This window comes from Meriones unguiculatus, chromosome 16, assembly GCF_030254825.1.
Source record: "Meriones unguiculatus strain TT.TT164.6M chromosome 16, Bangor_MerUng_6.1, whole genome shotgun sequence".
NCBI lineage: Eukaryota > Metazoa > Chordata > Mammalia > Rodentia > Muridae > Meriones > Meriones unguiculatus.
The window spans coordinates 37,003,614-37,025,516 of record NC_083363.1 but is presented as its reverse complement, the minus strand read 5'-3'; positions in this window follow the sequence as shown (position 1 = coordinate 37,025,516).

Genomic DNA, 21,903 nt, shown 5'->3' with positions numbered 1-21,903 from the left:
ATCAAAAGATAAAATAAAGTACAAAAAATTCATTTTGAAAATAAGTGAGAAACAAAATAGGTATAAAATATTTTGAAAGCATTTCCTCAAATGATGCTTCTGCTGCGCTTTATTAAGCTGACCATCGCATATCCAATATTTGCTTACTAGATGGATACCAATGTGATTGTGTTGCATAGGACAGAAGGGTTCAAGGAGTCATATAATACCATGAAGAATCAAGCTAATAGTGCTTCCTGTTAGAATCTGAATAGTCTCACTATTTCTCTAGTTCACAGATGATCTTCTGGGAAAGGCTTGGTTATGACCAGATCCTAATTCAGGAATGTGAGGATTACCTATAAACTGGATGTTGACAACTCAGCCTAGTCAGTGTCTCTGTGTACTGACAAGGGCTTCAAACTTTCTTTATTCCAAATATGTTTAGGGTTCTCTGGGAAGCTGTTTTTGCTTCTACTTCCTACCTTTCCTGGGCCCATTGGATAATTAGCTATGACCACCTCCTTAGCAGTTCTACCAGATTAGTACTCAGTCCTTGTCCCTGAATTTGATTAGATATAACCTCTAACTTACAATGGAACCATTGTAACTTACGGTGACTCCTGTCTTTTAAATGACACAAAAGTATATGTGTTCAGTTGCTCTAGTGCTTTTAATTTGGATAACTTCAGGGTGAGTCTCTTCTCTCCTGATGCTGGGCAGTGGCAGTGATTTTCTCCGAGTAAGCCAGACCTCCATTGCAAAGAGAGACATCTGAGACTCCAGTGTGCTGCATTCTGAGGCTCCACACCCTGTAGGTTAGATGGGGTCTATGTTTGTCCTCCATGGTATTTTCAATTATTCTGGACTTATTGAGTGGTGTACCCAGTAAGCAGAAGAGTGTCTGAACTTGGACTTTTGCAGTACTACTCTGCCTACCTGCCCTGAAGTCTCAGTTACCTACAAACCTGTGACTTGGCACCATTACATGGTTTTATTCTTCTTCCCTTGGCAAAGGATGTTAAGAAGAGCACCTGAAGTTGGAAAAAATGAGCACAACATACAATTCCATCTTTTCTTCTAAGAGAAAAGATTCTTTAAGCACAATCGTATTTTATATGGTGTGAGAGCAACATCAGCTGTCAGAAGTTTTCAAAATCTGTCCCCATTCATTTGGGGGCTGAAAAGGGGCTAGGGGGTTCCCTAAGAAGTTGAATCCAGATTTTTTTTTTTTTTTACTTTTAGCTAAAATGCATGACAGATTTGTGATATTTCCCAGTGATTAATCAGACATTGTTTTACCTGAGACTCTTAAGCCACTGGAGCCCATATAAAGCCCTGGCTGCCACTCAGTGAAATAGAGCTCGTGACATTTATTACAAGCATTAGCAGTAATTTACTCTTCATTAATCAGAGCAGCCAGTTACAGTACTTTTCAATCATGTAGACTACTTTCTTTACTTGTTGGCTTTTATATTTTATTCACCCATTAGTCACAGAGGCTCTGCAAATAGCCTGTAAATTTAGACAGCTCACCACATCCTGTGCAGTATAGTGCTCTTTTACGGTTGATTGAAGGCCTGTGTTTATATTTGTCCCAAGATTTTGGCTTTCCTACTCTTCAAGGTTTAAAGTATGCAGCTAGAAACAATATTTTTGTATTGGTTTATCAGATGAATAATGATTTCTCATGTGCTGGTGTTTGAAGCAGAATCAACTTCAACTCCTAGAAATCAGCCATGCAATTTATCTGGCCACAGCAAATCTCCCCTGTCAAATTATTTGGTAATTAAATTCTTATTAGAAGTAAAATGGAATCTTTGCAAAAGTTGAAAACATCTAATTTTGTAGCATCATTTGTGTATAATTTTTAAATAAATTTTATATTTACATGCATATATTCTTATGGGCATATCTGGTTTAAGAAATGAACATTTCCAGATCAAAAACATTATGAATAACACTTAACTATGAAATCACTGGGAAATGACACAGCTTTATGGAAGGCAATAATACGGTGGTTTGGAGCCTGTGATTGATTGTGGTTACATTTATAATCATATTATATAATATAATATAATCTTATATTCTGATGCGTGCATGGATCCTATGTGCTGATATGTGCTCATACCCTAACATTACAATGTTCTGACTTATAGAATTTGTAATTTCAACAGGTCCACACCAATTGCTCTAGTGTAATGAGTATTGAATTACATTTAGGTGAAATTCATTATAGAAAACCCACAAAAGCAAACACAGATTATTTATTCACTTGGCTGACTCATTTGGAATTTCATTTCTTTCCAGGGCAGAATGTGACTTGGTTTAACAGAAAAACCAAGAAAGCTTTCTTTTACTTACCAATGTGAGGAATGCCATAGCTCTCTTCAATAACATTACATACTGGTTACAGAAAAGGAATGCTCATAGTCTGGGATTCTGCTGTTTTTGCTAATTGTCCTGGATGACATAATACATGTATGCTATTTGCTGTGGAGAAGAAATTACACATGCTGTGTTTTCCTCTAGGAATTTCAAGTTAAAGGTTTGCAAGTGTTTGTTAACAAATTTAACATTTCTTGTTTTTCCATCTATCTTTCTTCTCAATTCCTTCTTTAGTTCTTTTTAATACTTATAAATACCTCGAAATAAATAATTGCTTAGTAGAACACACTTAAGGCATTGTCAAACTGAGTTAAAGAACTAAGAAAATGACCCCTTCTCTATGGGAAGATTTGATCATCGTTTTTTTTTATCCAAATAACCTGAAAAAAGTTGGTTATTCACTACAGATCCAAAACATTCATATAGAAAATTAGCTGCTCCTGGATACATTGCTCTCGAACAAGACTAAGTCATAAGAGTTCTCTGCTCATAGTGATTATTATAATTGAATATGTCCCTTGCAGGCATCATGAAATCTATGCCTATGGAGTTGTTATAAAAATTGTTGGTTCCTATGGGATGTGAGTCTTCTAGATGGTATGTCTTCCTTTTTTTCCCCTTCACAGGTAAGCCATTGACTGGAAACCAAAGAAATTACATTTCTGGTTGTTGAGCAGATAGTTGTAAAAATGGCACACTGAAAAGAATAGTGTAAAGTAAATGATCTTGCTGATAAGTAGAAGCTTCTGTTCTATGTCCTTCAAAGACAATCACTGTCAAGTGTGATATTCTTCTGAATTCCAAGATTCCACAGGACACTGTCACTTATCTAGGAAACACAAAATATAATAAATAAGAAAATTGCATTTTTCAGAGAAGTTTTCAAAGGAAAGCTATCTTAGCATACTTTTGAATCCCTTTCTTCTGACTCTGTCAACTCTTTCTCATTATGCATTTCTGTTGAGAGGACTTTTCTTTATTCGAAGATGGCAAACAAGGTGGCTCATAGGACCTATCTATATCTTTTAGCCCTCCCTTCTTTGTTTTGATGCTTTTTTCCAAATAATTTAGCTATATTCTTTATTTACAAATAAATTTAATTGAATGGACTTGTTATTATGCTATAAGGCATGCAGTTTCTTACTTGACTTATCCCATTATTTCAAGAAAATTTAATAGATGTATGAAAATAAATATTTATTTAGAATTATATGAAAAAGATGTTAATTGAACACTTTTATGACATGCAAGTGTTGGAATTTTAATGTGAAATGTCTTTTGTAGACTCATGTGTTTGAACACGTGGTTCCAAGCTGGCAGCATATTTTGAGAATGTTGTAGATTCTTTGGAAAGTGGAGCCTTGGTGGAGGTTGTAAGGCACAGAGAGTGGGCTTTGAAGTTTTATAGCTTCACGCTTGCAGATATAACATACATGACCAGATAATTCCTGGTTTGGATGCCATGCCTCCCCTACCACAATAAAATATATTATCTCAACTATAAATCACAATTTAGCCTTCCTTCTCTAGATTGTTTCTTATGAGCTATTTTCTAGCCTTAAAATTAAAAAAAAAAAAAAAACATACTGAGAAGAGGCGCTATTTCTCTTATAAACCTGATCATAAAGTTCCTAGGGCTTTGGAACTAGTTTGTTGGGACAATATTAATGTTTAGAACTTAGGAATAAAATAAACTCCTTGAATGTTGTAAGCAGAATTTAATGGGATATTATGTTATGAATTTGGAAGAGCAGAAAGCTGAGAGAAATGTGGACCAGGGAAATCCTAGCTCATGATGTTTGTAAGGGGATAAAAGGTCTGGACTGGGAACTGGGCTACAAGTAATTTAGACTATATTTTGGCAGAGTCTGGATGCATTCAGCCATGTACACCCGCTTGGAACTGAAGTTTAGAGTATTTGACTAATGTGTTGAACAGAGAAAATTCCAATGCAGGACCATTCATGATGTTCACAGTACACATTAGGTTTATCAAGGTCTATAGTAAAAGACAACATTGAGTAGGGCATAAAGATATAAAAGATATGACCATTTTGTCCCAGAAAATAGCTGGACAAGCTTAGTTTAGAATAGCTAAGAATTCCCTGCCTTTCATTAGGGCAATAGGAAAAGTGCCCTGAGCATAAGACTGCCATAGTTAGTTTTGCCATGGACATCACAGGAACCAGGAAAAGTTGGTAATAGTAGAGGCACAGACTGGCTTCACTTCAGGAATAACTAACCTTTATTCTTCTCACTGCTGCTTATATATTTTTAAGTTAGGATAGAGATAGCATCACAAAGCAGAGCTTGAGTAAATGATGTCTTTGATCACCTTATCTGAGTTTTTCCTTTTGCACCTCCCTTCCCATTTAACCTTTTTTTTTATTATTTATTTATTTATTTATTTATTTTTTGACCCTGAAGACATTCCAGCTGGGCTTCATCTCATGTTTGCAGTTTTCTTCAGTCAACAGGGGTCGCATGTGACTCAGGTTTGTGCTTAAGACAGGAACTTTAGTCCATCTCAACCATAGCACCTCTCATCATCTAATTCTGCATCATCACAATGACATAAGCAGGTTATCTTGGGCACCAGTCTTCTCCATATTCCTTGGATATAGAAGCAACCTATGAAGGGCAATTTAAGAATAATAGCAACTAATATTACATTTATTAGTATTTTAGTAAATTGATTATGTAAAATATTAAAGGGAATGAGATGTTATAAGATGCTTTGCAATTAATCCACAACTTGTTGGCCAAAGACCATTGGCAAATGAGAATGTCGCAACATACGTATTCCTTGATGTAATTGTCAATAGTGCTATTGTGCTGAGACTATAACTTATCTATGTTGTTCTTAACTGATTTCCTTAGAAATCATTTTTAGTTTCATTTTAAGGTAAACCAGGATACAAATTCAGGTAAGAACCAGCGTTCATAATATTCTGCAGATGAAGTCTTCTTTACCTTCAGAGAAAGTCACCAAGGACCTGACAAAAGCTCAGGCTTTTGTTCTCCTGAGTTCTTTCATGTCAGAGATGTTTAGGAGAGAAGAATTAGAGTGTAATCAAGATTTTTTCAGTCATTTCTAAAGTGTCGTGTTTCTTCATCTGATCTGTTCAGGTTTCCCTTGGCCTCTGCAATCCATTGGCTCTTTTAAATGATCCTTCCAAAGTTGATTGTAATTATGTCAGTTTTTATTGACTTCTGCGTAGGGACACAGGATTTGTCACTGCTAGCCTGTTGGCTTGCTGAAGTTACTCCAGGCAATCATTCAGACTATACTTAATTTTCAATATTTAGGAAATACATTCATTGTTGAGAATTCCATTTGAATTAGTTATGGAAAGATTTATTAAATGTATATTTTGTGATTATAGTAATTTCAGAAGGCTTTTTGATATGTGAGTTGATATATATGATATCAGAAAAGCTCAGGCAACAAACAGGGATACACAAAATTATATCAAACTTGAAAGCTTCTGCATTGTATATAAAATAATAACAAAATTTAAAAGTAGCCTATAAACTGGGAAAATACTATTTGAAGTACACATCTGAGAAAAGCATATATGATATGAAATTCACAAATAATAATCTATGAAAAATATAAATCCATGCTTGGTGGTCCATGCCTGTAATTTCAGCATTTGGGAAACTGAAACAAAAGTATTGTGATTATAAGACTCATCTTTGCCATATAATGAGTCCTTGTTATAACAAACAAACTAAGAAAAAATTATAAAATTAAAAAACACAAGTTAACAGAACAAAAATTAATTGCCCAGTTACATAGTGGGGCAAGAAACTTACAGACATTTTTCCAAGAAAAATACAAAATGCCCAATAGGTATGTGAAAAAGAACTTGACTTTGTTAATCATTGGGGAAATTCAAATTAAAAATCACCAGAGGCTTCCCTTCTCATTCTTTTCTCTGTTATGGAATTGGTGCTGGAAGGCTTCACATTTCTCAGTAATTGGCAAGAGTAAGGACAGTGAAGGGCAAACATCTTTTCCACATAGAATTGTAAGTTGGAGAGAAAGACTTTCTTTTATACAGAGATGCTCTGTTTAAGTATATTTAGCATTTGCATAGTGATTAAAATACAAATGTTTTACTTTAAAAGGGCATCTTTCGAATCAGCTGAGTGTTACACCACAATCTTGCTAATCAGTTACATTGAGAGATCATGTAAGATTAGTACAGAGCCTAGAATTCATCTCATGTTGAATGCTTAATGAACAGCAATAACCATGCTCTTCAGTAATAGAAAAATATCAACAGAGAAGTAAGTATGTGAAAAAATGATATGGGTTATTTCTTTTGTATTTGTATGAATATTTCATTATCAAATGCTGGTTGAAGTCTCCTATGTTGTAAGCAATGAAATTTCAAGCTGCAATTAAAAAAAAAAAGACTCTCTCTCTCTCTCTTACTTCAAGGACATTTATTGAAAAGTCCAGCATATTCCAGTCCATAAAAGTACAATTTCATCACCTCCCCCTGAGGTGGGAGTAGCCTTACCAGGCCACAGAGGAAGGCAGTGCAGCCAGTCCTGAGAGACCTGATAAGCTGGGGTCAGATAGAAGGGAAGGAGGACCTTCCCTATCAGTGGACTTACAGAAAGTTATGGGAGGAGATGAGGAAGGGAGGGTAAGATTGGGAGGGAATGAAGGAGGGAGCTACAGCTGGGATACAAAGTGAATATATTATAATTAATATAAAAAAATAAAAATGTAATTATAAAAGTACAATTTAACAAATTTACAAGGTGACTGAATCATATTAATTTGCCTTGAAGGCTGATTGCTGCTTCCCCCTTCATTCCACACAGCTGACTATCATCAGACATTTTTCTACCCAGTGATGTTAGAAATCATCAGTATATAGAAACCCTGGTTACTGGGATAACTAGTATACTTCCTCTACTCAATCATTTACTTTTAAATAACAAAGCTAGAAAGTATTATTTCTAAGTTTTTTGATATTGTTGGATAATGTTTTAAATATTTCATTAACTTCCATACCTGCAGAGAATGTATCTTTATTATACTTACCCATACAGTCTGGCTACAAAATCTCTTCATCTGGTCCCATCTGATTCCAGAGAAAGCCTCTTTGATGATGATTGGATAAAGCACTGATCTATGAGTATAGCAGAATGTCATTAGGAATCTCTCTCTCTCTCTCTTTCTTTTTAGGTCAGTAGTTTTGGTTTTAGCCTAGATCTCTAAACTACCTAGTCTGATGCTTTACCCGAGCAGTGTTGAATGTGCTTTCCTTCTTGTGGAGTGAGCCTTGATCAAATCAGGCATTGATTGGATATTCCCACAAGTTTTGTGCCACTCTTGCAGGCAGGGATGTTACTGGTGCCACAGGCCTGGTGAAGGATAAAGGAGCAGTTACCTGTCCTTCCTTACTGGCCCAGAAGAAGATTCTCTGAGATTATTATATTAAAAAACAAGCTGCTGTGGAGAAGGTCATGCAGCAACCAATGCCAAAAGGCAACACAAAGAAATGGGTCATGAGTTGTCCTGATTGATACAGACTGGAATGTGACATTTTGCATAATAAAGAGCTGAGGCAGGAAGTAGGGGTGGAACTTCTGGGCCTACAGGGATGCAGGCAGGTTCAGACAGATACAGAGGACACGGAAAGGAGACAGAACAGACAGAAATGGAGCAGGCAGGCAATGAGAACCTTGTGGAGAGATGGAGAAGTCAGGTTAATTTAGTAGCTGGCTGAGCGAATACCCCAGCAAAAGGCCAAAAGCCTAAAGTATATAGCTGTCTTTGTGCCTTTATTAATAAACCTCAAGTGGGATCCACAAAAGCCCCACCATAGCTTTCCTCTCTACATTGAAGATAAAAATATCTAATTAGTATTATTACATTGATCAAATGAAAAGAGAGTCCAAACTTACCTGGGAAATGTTCTTAAATGAATACTGATAAATTTAGAAAATAATATGTTTCAGCTTACATGAATAAAGATTTCTTGTTCTGGCATATCCATTTTGGCTTAACTGAGCTGCTTTTTGTTTTTTGTTTGTTTGTTGTTTGTTTGCTTGTTTGTTTTTGAGGCATTTCATGGACTCATAATTCAATGATTGTGTGTTTGTTATAGGACTGTTTAAGAAAACAGTGTATGCTTAAGAAAATAGTCTAGGGTTGCACCAACAACAAATATTTATGGTAGCCATGTTAAAAAAGAGTAAAAATAATTGAAATATGCTTTCATAAACCAATATGCCTGAAATATTTTCAGAGGCACCAGCTTTGCATGTTTTATGTTTTTGTCAGATCTTAGTTGGAACTATCCACTTTTGAAATACCCAAAGGTGAGTGGTTGTTGTGATGGCCAGTTTACGTGGAGAATATGCCAGGAAATTCTCTTACTTTGCAGCAAGGGTATGCCATCCCCGTCATTTATGCAGAATATGGCAAAAATATGTTTAAAACCTTTTGGATGAAATTACCAAGTATTTATCCTATCAGGATGTGCAACAAGGAACCTAGAAAAAATCATATTAGAGCATCATTGTATCTGGTTATTGCTTTTGAGATAGAAGGAAGAGAAGATACATTTTTGTTACTTTTCTTTATTTTTGCAAATTATATATTGGCTTTATCAATCTTCTGCATCATTCTGCCTAAACAATTATCACTCCTTTTCTAAAGTGCTGTAATTACTGTGAAATAGTTTATTAAATTTTAATGTGCTTTAAGATGTAAAATGCAGCCTAGAGTATAATTGTTATATAATAGCACATTTTCTGGTCATACACTTTTATTTATAAATAGAAGCTAATAAATGTTTGTGCACATCGCTATAATCACTGTTGATGGCAACTAATACTTATCAAATGGTAATGTAGTTCTTGCAAATCCTATTTTTTTAAAAAAATCCTGAGCCTTCAGAGGCATGTCATAGTAAACAATGCAGATAGTGAGTTGGTTTGACTAAGAATACACCTATAGACTCATATATTTTTTGTACCCAATTCAAGAGACCCCCAAAAGACCACTAGGAGTCGAGTCCTTTGCAAATCACATGAGGATCTTTATTCAAGCTTAAGCTGACAATCTTCACTGATGTAGCAGGTTAGAAAATGAGACCCCCGAGTCTCAGGAGACAGAGTTTTTAAAGAAAAAAACGGCAAGTGGGGAATTCCAAGCCTTGGAATTACGGGGAAAGGTAAGTTTTGGGTAGGGGGTTCAGCAATTGAGATGACCTTTAGGCTAATTGTTCCCAGCCACCTGGCCAAACTGATAGATATCCAATATATCTGTACGATAGCCTGTTGGGTGGAGTGGAGGACCCACTAGCACATTCTGGGGTATTTATGACAACCTGTGGGTGGAGGCCTGATTATAGTTATTTATTTACACATTCTGTGGTATCCATGACAGCCTGCAGGGTGGAGGGCCATGTGGCCCTTCTTGGAACCCAAATGTGGGGTCAAGTCACTCCAAGGTCAGTCAATTTAAGATAGAGACTGAGAAACAAAATGGAGCCACCCCTGTCACCCTCAGTTCCTTCAATGTTTGAATGACTTAGTCATGAGGGACTAGCACTATTTGAGAAGCTTTAGAAAGATAGTATGTATGGCCTTGTTGCAGTTGGAGAAAGTGTGTCACTAGGGGTAGGCTAGGAGGTTTCAAAAGCTCAAAATGGACTTATAATCATCCCTACTTCCTCACTCCACCACCTTCAGATCAGGATGTAACAGTCTCAGCTACGGCTCCAGTGCCTTTTACTACACACCCTGCCATGATAACAATGGACTAAACCTCTGAAATTGTAAGCAAGTCCTATTTAGTGGCTCTCTTTTATAAGAGTTGCCTTGGACATGGTATCTCTTCACAGCAATAAAACAGTGACTAAGACAGATGGTCAATTAATGGAACTTTTTTCCAAGCCTTGATAACTGATCTAAGTAGTGGAAATGACCTGCTTCTGTTTACAGGTAGATTGCAGGGAGTCTTATGGAAGAATGGCAAAGAATAGAAGAACCCAGAGTGGGCAGGATCTCCACAAGAAGACCAAGAGAGCTAACTAACCTGGGACCAGGGGGGTTTGAGGAGCACCAATCAAGGGCCATGCATGGACTTGACCTTGGCCCCTTATACATACTTAGACAATGGGTAGCTTGGCCAACATGTCAGTCTCCTAAAAAGAGGGGAGAAGAGGCTGTCTACGACATGGACTCTGTTTCCTGCTTTTGAATCACTTTTCCCTGGCAGGACTGCCTGGCCAGGCCACAGGGGAAGGAGATGCCCTGTGTCCTGAGATGACTTGATGTACATGTCTGAGTTGGTAGTGGAGAAACTCCCCTTACCTGAAGAGTAAGGAAGAGGGGATTGGGAAAAGTGAGAGGGAGGATGGGAACGGGGAATGGGAGGAGAGAAAGGGAGGGCCTGTGATCCGAGCATAAGGTGAATAAATAAATAAATAAATAAATAAATAAATAGTGACCAAAGAAAAGGTTGACATGTCACCAGGCAATCGAGTTAGAAAAATTAAAAAAAAAAATGCAGGGCTCAGAAGATGACTCAGTGAAGTGCTTTCCATGCAAGAATGAGAATAGATTCCTCACGCTATTATTAAAAAACAAAACAAAAAAAGAAAAAAAAAAACAACTATGTACAGAAGCATGTAAAAACCCCATCACTGGAGAAGCAGAGACAGAGGATCCCTGGGGCTTGCTGAAGCACTAGTCAGGCTGAATCTTTAAGTTACAGGTTTAGTGGGAGAACTTGTCTCAAAAATATGCCTTGTCCAGCCTGGTTATGAGAGCTTTAGCCTTGTCTTGTCATGTTTTTTTCCTGTTTGGCTGTCTTCTCTTGGAGGCCTGTTTTTTTTTTTTTTTTTTGTTTGTTTGTTTGTCTGTTTGTTTCCTGAAGAAGAAATGGAGGGGTAGTGGATCTGGGGGAGAAGTGAAGGGAAAGCTAGGAGAAGTGGAGGGAAGGCAAGCTGTGGTTGGGGGTATTATACGAAAAATATAAAATAAAATAAATATATGTAAAAAATAAAGTTGTATTTATATAATTAGGGCAAACATATGTTGTTATACCCAGTTCACGAGCCCCCAAAAGATCTACAGGAATCGACTCCATTGCAAAACACATGAGGGTCTTTTTATTGTAAATTACAAGCTGCAGCTTGGGCCTACACAGCCCCACTGCCAAAGTGGTGGGAGCTGAGCGCGCCGTGCCCAGGTTAGTTGGGTGATTTATAGATTCTGGTCACTCCCAGCATGCCCAAGGCAGGGGCAGTTTCTGCCTGGCAAGCATCTACTGGTCAAGGTGCTACATTTTGAATCGATTGGCTATAGGAAGGTTCCCAGACCATTGACCATGACGAGGTGTCCCTCCCTAGGGGGAAGGTCCAGTTTCCTAGCAACTGTATCTCTAGTGGGTGGGGAAAAAATGCAGTGATGTAGCTCTCCCTTCAGAGCATTACTAACTTTTTACCGCACCTACTTTAGGTCTAGCTGCTACTTTCTTTTGGTCTCTCAATGTATAAGTATATATAATCAAAGAAAAATAAGCCATGATACTTGGGATGGCTCTGAGGAAAGAAAGGGAAGAAGAAAAATAATGTAATTAATTATACTATAATTTAAAAAAGAAAACACAGGTTTTTGTGTATTCTCTTGGTTTGTTTGTTTCTGTTTTTTGGTTTTTTTTTTTTTTTTTTTTTTTTTTTTTTTTTTGAGACAAGATTTCTTCTTCTTCTCTGTGTAGCCCTTATTGTCCTGGACTTGCTTGTAGAACAGGCTGGTCTCATATTTACAGAGACATCCTGCCTCTATGTGAGATTAAAGGTGTGTGCTACTCCCAGCTTTCTCTGCATTCTTTAAGAAATGAATAAAGAATTGGTGGTCAAGATCCTACATTAGCAGAGATAAAAGAAACAAAAACATGTGAAGAATGTGAGGGAAGGTGAAATGCTGCAGACATGAACACTAGAGAAAGGGAACAGCAATAGTGACTCAAGCCTCAGCCAGGAAAAATATTTCAAAGCATTCTGCTTCAGTGGGAGCAGTCACCATCAGATGGTTCCTGACTTTCTTTCCTTCACTTAAGAGAGTTCAACCTCGCAATGCTGAGACAACCATAAGTAATGTTTACAGTGCTTGCTACTGAGTGCCATGTAGGCACTCCTTGTTCTGTCATTCGGCACATGATACATTCATGATCTGTAGGCATTCAGTACAAGTGAAACTTTAAAAAGTCTTCGCAGTTTTTCTTGCAGTTGATTGAATTCACTCTTCAGAACCCGCATTTTTGGAAAGGAATGCCTATTTGTTAAATTTGCAATGTTGAAAACAACCTTGAGGAAAGCCTGCTGGTTGGAAAAAGATATTCCCTGAAAGTATCCACATGCTGGTCTTTGAAATACATGATAGAGTCTGATTTGAAGAGAAAATGATCTAAGATGTGATTACTCTAAAACTCTGGAATAAGTAGTTGATCCTGTGTTTATGGTTTTACACAATTTCATTTATTATTTATTTAACGTACATGTGTCTGCAAGAGAAAAAGACAGAGAGAGAATTTGGAAATCAAAGAATAGCCTCAGATGTTTCTCAGACTCCCTTTTTGTTTTGTTTTTTCTTTCACATACTGAATCTCCATAGTCTGTGCTCTTGCCTAGCAAGCTGGAAGGATCTGCCTGTCTCCACCTCTCAAAATTTATTATTTATTTTTCCTGTTGCTATAATAAAATAATCTAACAATTTTGAGGTTTGTCAAAAAGCTAAATAAAGTTTAGCTTCACTAAACCAGTATAGTCCTTAAGTACATTCTAATTATCTGTAGGTGTATAAGTTATGCCTAGACAGCATCCTCAGCAAGGAGACTTCTATTCACAACAGACAAAAACCATTACAAAAACCACAACCAATCAAAATGCAGATTTGTGGAACCCAGTCCCCACAGGTATTTTTACAAAGTGACTCCCACACTTAAGGCTCAGGGATCATTGTGGAAGAGGGGGAAGATCAGGGAGCTTGTTCTGATATTATGTCTTCTACTAATGTCAGAAGCTACACCCACAAAGTCTCAACATGACCATTTACATATGAGTTGAAGGAGGACAACAGCAATAGATGCAATAAAGTGAACAGGAAAAGTCAACGAGGCCTCAGCCCTAGAGAAAGAAGCTTAGCCAGCTAAAAGTGCCTGAGAGCAGAAGTCCACACAAGGAAAGAGTACATCCCCTGTTATCCAATATCAAACTATCAGTCCTGAAAACACTCATACAACTAATACTACACAGACTAAGGGAGCAGAACCAAAAATCTGGCATAGGGGTCTTTTCTGAGACTGATACTTCAACCAAGGACCATTCATGGAGACAACGTAGAACCCCTGCACAGATATAGCCCATGGAAGTTCAGTGTCCAAGTGTTCCCATAGTAAAGGGAACAGGGACTGTCTCTGACATGAACTGATGGGCCTGCTCTTTGATCATCTCCCCCTAAGAGGGAAGCAGCCTTACCAGGCCACAGAGGAAGACAATGAAGCCAAGACCTGATAGACTAGGGTCAGATGGAAGGAGAAGAAGTCCTTCCCTATCAGTGGATTGGGGGAGAGGGGCAGTGGTGGAGAAGGGGAAGTGTGGGTAGGCTAGGGAGCAGAGGAGGGAGCTACAGGGGGATGCAAAGTGAATAAACTATAATTAATAAAAATTAAAATTAAAATTAAAAAAACTTGCAATTCCATAAAAAAAGAAAGTACCCCTACATCTAACTATCTATTATTTCTTGTTTCAGAGATGTGAAGAAGTAGAGACAGCTACTATATTTGAAACAGAGAAGAAAAAATGTTAAAGTTTAATTTGTAAAAAACAAATTCTGTAACATTATCAGGGTGTGTTAGGACTTGGTGGAAAAAGACATGAAAACTTGAATTCTTCTATTCAGAAACTATACTTCCTCCACAGGCTTGAACAAAGCACCCTTAATCCTTCACTTGCTTTGGTTGTTTATCTGTTTCTTTTTATTCCATGATTAAATTATGTTTGAGGCACGTAAGCATTTCATTTGGAATAATAACATCTTTCTTCCTCATCAGAATTAAAACCTTTTCTGTTTCAAAATTAAGCTTCTCAGAGCCCTTTCCGAATCCATACCAATTTTTCAGGCTTTAAGACAAGACTGTCCTCTTATGGAGGTTATAGCTTCTTGGGATTCCTCATCAAATTCCATTACAAACAGAATGGATGTCATGGGGCAGATATTCTGCTTTCTAGCATGTTCTATGGGGTTAAACACTAAGTCTACATCACCCACTAAGTAAGGCAGCCATGACATTAGTCTGGCAAAGACTGAAGACATTCACATAATCAGTCATATCTTCCATATCACATCAAATTTAATTTCAGGCCACCAATCACTTAGTACCTTTTACTTATGACAACTGTCTGGGAGGATCTTATTCTACAGGCCTTTATTCTCCAGGCATTCACCATTGTAGACTTGGATGGCATCCTATAATTATAAACATCATTTGATACATTTTCTTTTGACTATTCTGGCTTTTTTGAACTTTAGTTTTTGCAAGCATTTCTCCTCTTCCTACTCAATTTATGTTGTAAGCTCAACTTGGGCTGCAAATAATACCAAAACTCATTTACTAGCCTATCCATTTCCCTTTTAATTTGCAGCAGGAAAATGGAGTGTAGTTTTATAACTTTCATGAGATAAGACAGCTCATCACTGAAAAATTTACTGCTAAAACCTGCTCATTCTTTGTTTCTGGTCATGTTAAGATGCTTAGAAATAGAAGATTTTTAAATGTTCGGTAAAATTAGATTTATCACATCTAAATATATATGTTTAACAGTTAAAAACAGGAAAGCGGATACCTCAATAATAAACATTTAGGAGTTAGTTTTGTATTCAGAGCACAGACTGATATTTTCATTTCCTGTGAACTGTGTTTAGAGTTAGCAGTAAACAGGTTGCCACTTTGAGTCAAGCTAAACCCTGGAATCACAAAAGTGATGGATTTGGAAAGTGAGATAGACAGCTTCTCTAAACGTATGCTGAAAATTCTGACAAACAAGTTGATTGGTTTGCTTTGAGAAGAACAGTTTGGAGAAGAACTGAGTGTCAATTCAGTTAGGAGACATTCATTGCTTACTATCTTCTGGAAATTGAAAGCATAAACAACAAAAAACCATTGGTTTTCTAATTTGTAGCTCAAAAGTAAAGGTATGCATACATGCTTTCATCCATACAGAGCATAGTAAATGTAAAGAAGCACACACGGCACTATAATTGTCTGAAAGCAAGTGATCTATTTAAATGATACTGTAGAGATTAAAGGAAAATAAAGCATGTGTACAATTTTTGAGCCCTAGATATTATTATAGACATGCAGTCAGAGAAATATTAACAAATTGGATTCTTAATATCTGGCATATTCTTTGTGACCTAATTTGGATTTCACAGTATACAATTCACTCTGTTTTGTCAGACCATATTTCATCAGCCTCTGAAACTTGTGTTTTAAGCTTCTCTGTCTGGACAGGGCATCAAACTCTATTTTCTAAATGTCTACCTGGTTTTTATGGCAAAGTCTGAGGACATGATGAAGAGTCATTGAATAGGCTTTAATATAGATAACTGCTTAGTGTTAGAACTTCACCAAAGACACAGAAAACAAGACTTTCTGTGAAGTACTGAGCCCAAACCAGTACTTTGCCTTCTGACACATTCTTCTTGCCTTCCTCTCGGTCCTCAGAAACCACCCATTGCAAAGCTGCTGTGAGCAACACATCTGAACTCACTTTTCTTGGTCTTAGTACATTTATACTCCACATTTGCACATTTATACCTTTACCTAGAAAGCCCAGAGGGGAGAATATGGCCCCACTATGTTATCCATATTCTAGCTTCCAATCAACGGGAAGTAAGAACAAAGAAGAGTGAGGCTGAGAAAGGATCCATAGATACTGCTGTTCTGATGATTTCTTTGATGAAGACCATTGGTTCACAGGAGCCTCCTTACAACTGTTTGTACACTTCTTGTAACTTCTTCTTGCTCTGAGAACCCTGATGGCCTGATTTCCATGAGTAATGCATTTAATCCACTGTTCTGTCTCTGAGGATACACACAGATTCTTCTCACACCATTGCACATATGTGCAAACAGAGAGTAGAAACACATGGTTTTCTTACTTGCTTCTAAGTGTTTAGTTGGTTTATTAATTTACAAGTAGGCCTTTGGAAATCCTATTCCAGTGTCAAAGCAACTGAACTATCTGCGAAACAAACAGTGAGGGACTATTGAATAACAAGAAAGCTATAAATATTGGCTAGTCCATCTCTCATGACAGGGTACTGGAGAATTCTGAAAAGTCCACCTAGTCTTTTCATTTTGGCCATTTGCTTGAAAAAGAATGGACAGCAGAGAGATGGGATTTAGTCTAAGGATATTTAAAATACTGAAGTAAATCAAGCATTCCTATATTATCAGCATTCTACAGAGGGACAGAACCTAAAAAAAATAGAAATTACAAAGAAGATTGATAAAAGTGGGTTTTACAATATGGTCTTGATGGTCTAACAATGTTTGTCTGTATGCTAAAGAAGCTGAGAACCAAATATATGTTCAGTCCACAAGGCCAGAGGCCTCAATAGTTCAACCTGGCCCTGAAGGGCTGGAGGACTTCCATAGAACAGCTACTCTTCATTCTGAAGGTTGAAAAATTAATATCTGGTTCAGATATTAATTAAGAATTGTGTCAGCAGCAGGAGCAGCAGTAGCAACAGCAGCAGCAGCAAGGCATGCACTCACTCTCCAGCAACAAGCAAAGAGGGGAAGGCAAGGGAAGAATGCCTTTTCTTTCAGACCTCCTTATATCTAGGCCATCTATGAGAAAGTGTTGTCTCTTAAGCCTATCTAGAAACTATACTCCAAGTCCTGGCCTGAGGTGTGGCTCTCTACTGATGCCAGATCCAAATAGGTTGATCCAATTAGGTTAGCCATTGTATGCACCATTAAAAAAGATAAGCTTTTATTTCATCTACCACAGAGCTGTGATTGTCATCAGTGAGCTTCAGTTAAGAAGTCTATTCCAGTTAAGAAGCTTCAGTTAAGAAGTCTAAATCCAGAGATTTTCATCCCCTGAAGGAATCCTGAAAAAAACCTCAGTATAACTTCTTGACTAGGTGTTCATAATGATTTGCCTTGAGAGAAATGATAGCAGGCTTTGCCAATTCACTGAGCATATGACACAGCTTCTGACATTATTTCAAACATCAAATTGTCAGGTTTGACACGGTTGCAGAAGCAGCTGCTGACACAATTCTGGCGGCTGCAGCACTGTCGCCCTGGAGAAAACATCTCTGGATTAACAGTCCACAAATGGCGGTGCTTTTTCCTTTATGTCTGCCTGCTTTGTTTCTTACTGTGACACCACTTTTTCCTCTAATTCAAACCTAGTTAATGCAACTTGTAAGATTTTTAGGGAGATTGAGAAATAAGGAAATGGCTCAGAAATAACCACTATGGAGGAAGCATTCCTTTTGGCAGTAAAAGCAGTGAACCCTGAATTATCTGAATAAGAAGATGAATCCATAGAGGCCTTTGTGCTATTTGTTCCCTGAAAAACTTTAGCCGGCTCATGGATATTAAATGATACCAGGAACTGTTTGAGTTTCCACACTCAGTCTGCAGATTGCTGCAGTCAGACAGGAATTAGACCCTAGAGAAACTATTGGATCCATACTAGCTTCCTTTTCTAGAAAGACTTGGTCACATGCACATGAGTCTTTGGGATAGGGTAAGGAAATTACATGAGTACTGTATAATTTATGAGGAAGCAGCTAGAGACCCTCTGAATGATCACTCCTACTACAAAAGATATTTAGAAAGAGCTCAGAAAGAACTTGCTCAACTACAAAAAGCAGCTGAGAATTAAGAATAGTATAGTTTGTTCAGCACCTCTTTGTTCTCATGCCACTTATTGTAACGGCAAGATTTTGCCCGGATGAGCTATGATATAGAGGTTTGTCTGAGAAAAGTACTGAGTTAATGAATAAGTATGCTTGCCTGCATGCAATGTAATGACTGTACTGTGTACGGAGAGTACAGCTTGTTATATTCTATTCTGTTTGTTTTTGGGTACAATCACTGTATATTTATGTAGAGTACAGCTTGCTATATTTTGTTCTGTGAGTTTTTGGGTACAATTACTGTACTGTGTATGTAGAGTACAGCTTGTTATATTCTATCCTGCGAGTTCTTGGGTATAATCACTGTATATTTATGTAGAGTACAGCTTGCTATATTCTGTTTATTCTCATCTTTGGGTCTTTGGGGAAAAGCCAATATTCTGGGGAAAGACAAAAAAGGTTTCTGATCATGTAGAAAAATATATAAGGAAAGTATTTAACAGTGAAGGACTGGGATTGACTTTCTGCTCTAAGAAGAAGAAAAAACAGTCAACAGATAAACAGCCTCCTGAGAACAGTTTCTTGAAATGAGTCATCGTCAGCTTGCCCCGTGTGAGAAATGATTTACTTTAGTGCCAAATCCATTCCTTCCAGTCTCAAGACCCACAACTGGCTGAGGCTGTTCCTCAGTACCAAATTAATTTTAACTCCAAATATTTTTATTATCCATAGAATTTAAGGGAAATGAGTCTGTGTTGGTTCATTATAGGAAGGATTGTATTACCTATATATGCTCTAATAATAACACTTTAAGGTTTTGTTTGTGCATAGACTGTTGACTTCTGAGAAGATCTGATGTCATATACTGGGATACAAACAATATATGATATAATGAGCATGAAAATTGCAACTCAATTTGGCTATCTGAAGAAGTAGCTTATAGAAGTCTTCTTTATCAAAGGTTTCAGGGTGTGATTTGTAGAGAGGTCAGTAGCCATATATAACAGCATGTCTCACTGCCCTCATTGATACCCAGGTAAGAATTTATTTTGTTAAGTTAATATAAAATCCTAGTTTTGTTAATAAAAAGATATAATTAAGTGAAGGGCTTATTCAAATAAAGGAGATCTCTATGGATATATGATTAATCATGTCTTTCTATGGATTGGCGGAAATGTGAGGTTCCCTTAGTGAAAATGAGATGATCTGTTGCACATAGTGTGAGTGTGTGCCTATTCACATGCTGTTGTAGCATGTTTGAATATGCAAGGATTGTATCAATATGTTCTTGCTTCTTGAGGTTTAAGTCAAAATAACTCAACCAAGTAATTATTATCCTCCAGAAACACTGAATTAAATATTGGATAAGGTTTCTTTAAAAAAATAAACTGTCTTATAAGATTGCTAACAATGACGCCACGTGACAAAATCTGAAATTACCCGGGAGATAAATCCCTTGGTATATCTGGATAGTAGAGTTTCTAGACTGAGTTAACTGAAATGGGACCGTTATTTTGCTGTGAGGTCAGAGAGCATGAGCACTGACTGCCCTAACATGCCACATTCTGCACACATGTTCAACAGCCAATTAAACAAACCAGTACTAGAGGAAAGCAGAAAACGGTGACATATCCAAAGTGGCCATATTAGGAACAGAGTTCAGTGTTTCCTTCATGCCAGAAAGCCTGAAGCCTGGAGTCACGACAAGAGCTTCAGGTTTCCGTGTAGGGCTACTGTGATAGGGAACTGCTTATGTCCCACTATCATCTTGGCTCCAGGCTCTCATGCACAGAGGTTGTGAAATTATCAGAAGTGTGTGCAATCTGTGAGCAATAAGCACCAACTTTGGCTGGTACAAGGGAACATGCCATCTTTCCTTTCTACCATTAAGAGATTCCTGAAGACGTTATAACATCTGGGGGTTTATTGTTTCAACCATCTGATGGCCAAAGGGGCGAACAAGTATCTCTTTAGAATGTCTTCATTCTTTCTTGAACACATGTGTTTCCCCACTATTTTTATACCTTAATTTTTGACAAGAAAAAAAAGCCTATGTCTAAAACCAAAATAAACAGAATACAAGTAGGAACCAAGGTTAGAATACATCCAGTTAGTGCTAGATAACAGCACATAAAAACATTTCTTCACACCCTCTTGACTTTAATCATTTTTGAAGGGCTGGAACACACTATTGAACTTTTGTTGTTGTTGTTGTTGTTGGCTCTGAGGCAGGACTTTGCTGTGAAACCTACACGAGCCTAAAACTTAGAAACATTTGCTTCAGTCTTCCACTATACTGCCCATAGTCAGTTCTTTTTGATTCCTCCTTTGTCTCTAAACAATATTTCTGAAGACATTCTTAGTTAATGTTGTGATTTAATCTTGACTGTCCTTCATTGCTTATGAGTTATGTCCTAGGTTGGCCTGATCTAATCCTATATTGCTAGGATAATGGACAAACAAGTAGTTATTGCTAGGAAAACACCCGTGTGACCAATTTTAAGCTACAGAAGGTCAGGCCTATATCAAGTACATTCATGAACTTTAATTCAATGTCTACTTTTGGTGGTTTTAGCACATCAAAAATATTGCTCAGGTTCAATCAATATGTGTGTGTAGAATGAAAATAAGCAGCAAGTATAAAGCCTTAAAAACCACAACCTGTGAGTCTAAACATTTAACCTAGTTGAAAATTAAATGCTCACCCACAGATGTGTACCATCAGTGATCAGTGTGCAATGCCTTTTAGTTATTAGGAGATGCTGTTTGGAGTAGACAAAGCTAAAGCATATCTATCAATGCTTATGGAAGCTGTCATGAAACATTAACATACAATGAAGGTTAAATCAATAACAAGTCTAGTTGAACACCTGACTGGAAATTTTTTTCACTTTGCATAAGAGAAGCTTATATAATACATGAAGCATAAATACATTCATGAGAGCAGCAGCAATTAGCAGCATCATGCAAAAGAATTATTTGCATGTTTCTTATAAATCTAGGGAGCAGTGCTAGTGACTACAGTCTCACTTTCTTTTGTACACATGCATCGTATATACACAGGAGTAGCTGTAGCCAGAGTTTCAAAGAGAATTTCCCAAATGGTAGTTTCTTTTTTTTTTTTTTTCATCTGAATTCTACTGATTAAAAATAGAGGAAATGTCAAAAGAATTTCCTTGGCCATTTTATTGATTGACAGCCCAGATGGAATGCATATTGTATGAAGCAGAATATTCATGGGTCTCTTTGAGTGTATTAACAATAAAGTTATATGTCTTTAACTCACAAACTTCTTTATAATCCATAAAGTTTAGACATATACTTGTAAATATTTCTAGTCATGGATCTATAAGTCATTAAATGTTTTTAAAATAGCCTTAAAATAGTTGTTTAAAAAAATGGTCATCTAGAGAGAGCTAAGGATCAAAAGGAATCTTGACTGTGTTAATACAGTCTTCTAGGTATTCAAAAAGTAGCAAGATCAGAAGAAAAATAGGTAATTATCATAATAAAACATAAAATGTTGATAACTTTTCTGTGTATATGTACACCAAACTCCATATTGAAACATACAATTTCTTAAAATTATTTACAACAAAAGACAGTTCCCATTAGC